The 4,944-nt window shown below is 42.2% G+C and overlaps 1 pseudogene; it reads left to right on the forward strand.

Annotated features, from left to right (window-relative positions):
• The first annotated feature begins 264 nt into the window (after positions 1 to 264).
• On the forward strand, positions 265 to 984 carry LOC116914651 (annotated as a pseudogene).
• Positions 985 to 4,944: the final 3,960 nt, after the last annotated feature.

A 4,944-nucleotide genomic window follows, 5' to 3' on the forward strand; every position in this document is an offset into this window, starting at 1 on the left:
GAACACCAACATCTCTCTCTTCCATATCAGGATGCCTATCCACCCAATATTGTGGGAATTCTGTGGAACTAAACATAAGTAAGTGATTACGTGAGATCCAACTAGTACTTAGTAGAAACACCAGTGTGGGTCTTTGTAGATTTTAGTAGATATAAAACTCCAGTTTTATAAAGAATAGAGTGGTGTAAAGAATAGACGTATACTCCACGGAATAAAAATGTACAGAATCGCCTTCCTTTCCTTTCAGCGGCATGCAGCAGCAAGATGACGGTACAGATTTCCAAGAAGAGGAAGTTCGAAGCACCGCATGTTCTCACTCGGGAGCTGCCTGTCGATGACTACTCTGGAGTTGAAGTCCGAGTTATGCTGACCAACACAGAAATCGTTATTTTAGTCACCAGAACACAGAATGTTCTTGGCGAGAAAGGTGGTCGAATCAGAGAGTTGACTGCAGTTGTCGAGAAGCGGTTTGGCTTCCCTGAAGGCAGCATAGAGCTGTATGCAGAAAAAGTGGCCACGAGAGGTCTTTGTGACATTGCGCAGGCAGTCTCTACGCTACAAACTCCTAGGAGGGCTTGCAGTTTGAAGAGCCCGCTATGGTGTGCTTTGGTTCATAATGGAGAACGGGGCCAAGGGCTGAGAGGTGGTGGTGTATGGGAAGCTCCGAGGACAGAGGGCCAAGTCCATGAAGTTTGTGGATGGTCTGATGATTCACAGCGGAGACCATGTTAACTATGTTGACACTGCTGTGCGCCATGTGCTCCTCACACAGGCTGTGCTAGGCATCAAAGTGAAGATCATGCTGCCCTGGGACCCAAGTGGTCCAAGTGGGACCAATGTTACATTGGTTCCAAGAAGCCACTTCCTGATCACATGAGCATCGTGGAACCTAAAGATGAAATCTTGCCCACCACCCCCATCTCAGAAGAGAAGGATGGGAAGCCAGAGCCACCTGCCATGTCTCAGCCAGTGCCGACAGCATAGCAGGGTTCTTGCCGGCTACATTTGGAGGCTGGATGTTGTCTTGTAAAGACGTTTAATGAAATCTTGAACAAAGAAAAAAATGTGCAAAAATACTAGAATTCTATTAAATTGATGGAAATATTCCAAAACAAAGGAGGAAATATTTTCAAGTTATCTGTTATCAACACCAGGACACAGGGTCCAGCAAGCTGCTGGAAAGATATGTCCAGAAAACATCTTTCCTTTTGTTTTAATTGGATATATTTTTATTTACACTTCAAATATTATTCCCTTCCCCAGTTTCCCAGACATAAGCAATCTTCCCCCTCTCCCACCCCAATAAGGGTACTCCTTCCCAACCACCCCACTTCTGTCTCCTCCACTCCCGACATTCCCCTACACCGGAGGGTCCAACCTTGGCAGGACCAAGGGCTTCTCCTCCCATTGGTGCCCAACAAGGCCATCCTCTGCTACATATGCAGCTGGAGTCATGGGTCTGTCCATGTGTATGCTTTGGGTAGTGGTTTAGTCCCTGAGAGCTCTGGTTAGTTGTTATTGTTGTTCTTAAGAGGTTGCAAGCCCCTTCAGCTCTATCAATCCTTTCTCTAAATCCACCAACAGGGACCACATTCTCAGTTCAATGGTTTGCTGCTAGCATTCGCCTCCGTATTGGACATGCTCTGTCTGTGCCTCTCAGGAGACAGCTCTATCAGGCTCCTGTCAACATGCACTTCTTAGCTTCATCAATCTTATCTAGTTAACAACATCTTTTTAAAAATTATATTTATTTTTTTTACAGTACAGTCGTTGCCTCCCTACTGTTCTGCCCTCCCACAGCTCCTCATCCCATTCCTCCTCTTCTGTCTCCTAGAGGATTTCTACTCCTGTGGAAAGGCCTCTCCAGGCCTCAAGTCTCCTGAGGGTTAAGTGCATCTTGTCCCACTGAGGCCAGATTAGGCAGTCCTCTGCTGTAAATGTGTTGGGGGCCTCGGACCAGCTAGTATTTGTTGCCTGGTAGGTGGCTCAGTGTCTGAGAGATCTCAGGGGTTGGGATTAGTTGAGACTGCTGGCCTTCCTATGGGTTTGCCCTCCTCCTCAGCTTCTTCCAGCCTTTCCCTAATTCAACCACAGGGGTCACTGACTTCAGTCCAGTGATTGTGTGTAAGTATCTATCTGTCTCAGTCAGTTGCTTGTTGGACCTCTTAGAGTACGATCATGCTACGGTCCTGTCTGTAAGCACACCATAGCATCAATAATAGTGTCAGACCTTACAACCTCCCCTTGAGATGGATCCCAATTAGGGCCTGTCACTGGACCTCCTTTCCGTCAGTCTCTTCTCCATTTTTGTCCCTGCAGTTCTTTTAGACAGGAAGAATTCTGGGTCAGAATTTTTGAATTTGGGATGGCAACCCCATCACTAATAAGTGAAAATTAGGGCTGGAGAGATGGCTCAGTGGTTAAGAGAACTAACTGTTCTTCCTGAGGTCCTGAGTTCAATTCCCATTAACCACTTGGTGACTCCCAACCATCTGTAATGAGATCTGATGCCTTCTACTGGTGTGTCTGAAGACAGCGACAGTGTACTTACATATAATAAATAAATCTTTAAAAAATTAGTGAAAATTAGCCAAAAATAAAGGTAAATAACACCCAGGATACAGTCCACAGAACTCAGAAAGGTTAACAAGCAGAAGGACCCAGGTAAAGATACTTCAATCCCGCTTGAAAGGGAGAAGAAAATAATCATGGGAGACAGAGAAGAACCTGGGAGGGAGATGGAAAAGGGAGGGAAAGGGGGAACATGATCAGGTATGGGAAGGATAGGGGAGAATCCCTGGGGGCTAACAGAATGAAAGGAAAAATGCAACCTTGGGGGTGGGGGGTTGGGGAGACCCTCTATAAATTATCAGAGACCTGGGAGGTAAGAGACTCTCAAAATTCAAAAGGAGAGACCTTAGATGAAATGCCCAACAGTAGGGAGAACGGACTCATAGTGTCCACCTCCAATAGAAAACATCTCTTAATAACACCTAATTTGCATATTTGGAGGGTTGAACCCAATGCATTTTCAATATTTTTATTAATTCATTTAGAACTGTATACAATCTATTTTTAACAAATTCATTACCCACTCATTGTTATAACTCTTCTCATGTTTGCCCTACCCCACCTCCTTCAATTGTTTGTCTGTTAAAAAAAATCACACTAAATTAAAAGTGTGGTGTCATATTCTCATGGATGTGTGGCCGTATACTGTAGCATGGTCAATCAACCAATGGCCTTAAATGAAATAGACTCTCTCTACTCTAGAACCACCATCTGTCAATAGTTTCTTAGGTAAGGCTAGGAGCATGTAAGGACCTTTATGATCCATGGTACAGTGCTGGCTAGTTTGATCCTGTATCTGTGAGCAAGCAGCAACATGGCTATAGGGTTCTGTTATGTTCAGCAGACTGTGTTTCTCTTGGGTCTTCCCTGATGCTGACTCTTATGATGTCTCTATCCATTTTTTGCAATGTCCTTGAGCCTTGAGGACAGAGGTCATAAATGTCTCTTTGTGTGGCTGAAAACTCTTCTGATATTTGTTCTTAGCATGTTGATCCGTTTTGAATTTCTTTGTTAATCATAATATACTATACAAATAAAGAGTTCTGCAGCAGTCAGAGCTGTGCAAATTTATGGAGATCTATTTTGAAAGGAGGCCTAAAAGAAATAACAGGGTTCATTTATATGATCAGATAACTCTGGCAAAGCACAAAGATCAGCCCTGTCTGCTTCAATCAATAAGACATCTAAAATATAATTTAATTAAAAATCAAAGGAAGTAACTTTAGACATATGCAGACTATGTGACAAATAAAAATTGAACAAAATCATTTATTATAAATTTAAATAATATATATATAATCTAGCCTTTGGTTATATAAAATAGAAATCTAAAGAAATTTGTGCCTAAAACCAAAGCATTAAGGATTAGATTAACTTTAAACATTGATAGGCAATTTAGATCTGAAAAAGTAAAAATGTAGAGACTAAGGACATGGTACAAGTTTAGACAAATACATGTCATTGTGTAATATCTAAGTAACTTAAAGAACTAGCCAACTGATTATGGCTGTACCATATAAAATCATTTGTTTTCTCAGTGACTTAACCAGATGGTGAAGAAGCAAAATGGAAAAAAAAAAGGCACAGGGTTCCCTTGTCTAGACGATAGGACAGAGCTGCCAGCAGCAGGTGATGTCATGCTCAAGCTTTCCAGAGTCCATACTGCATGCAGAAGCACTTCCCTCCTTCTTTCCATGAACTGGGAGTAGACCATTGCAAGACTAACTGTAGGTGTCTCTGTGTTACCTTTTCCTGGTTACATTTACAGACACAAAGGCCTCATATCACATAAAGCACTTTTGTGTTTCCTTCAACTAATGTCCTGTTTGTTTTTGAAGACAGCCCATCTTAAATTGATACAGACAGCCTAGAGAGCAGTTGAAAGTAATTTTGTCCAACTGCCAATTAATCAGGAGTTAAAAGCACTTGAGCAGAGAATTGGCAAATGCTCCAGTCACAGCAAAGAGCGGGCCTTCTTTATCATATAAATGAAGACATTTTCTATCAAAGGAAAAAGTCATGGAAAATGAATAGGCATTATGATCACATTACCAAGGTCACCGAATTTTGTTTTTCCTTTTTTATGAAATCGGTCATAGGACAAGTAGATGGCACTGAGTGATGTGCATTGCTGATGGTAATTTAACCACACGTATATTTACTGATTCTTCCAGACCAGGACTTATGTTTTCTTGTGATGCCTTAAAACGTCCAGAACATTATGTCAACTCTCTTCAGCCACAGTCATTTGTGCTCTTTGTGTTATATAATCTTAAGATCAGCAGTGAGCTCATTCCCAGATTAGGGCAAAAGCCTCTGTCAGTTGGCTTCTGCACTGTTACAGAAGTAGACTGATGTTGACAATGTCCAGAG

Source organism: Rattus rattus, chromosome 13 (assembly GCF_011064425.1).
Source record: "Rattus rattus isolate New Zealand chromosome 13, Rrattus_CSIRO_v1, whole genome shotgun sequence".
NCBI lineage: Eukaryota > Metazoa > Chordata > Mammalia > Rodentia > Muridae > Rattus > Rattus rattus.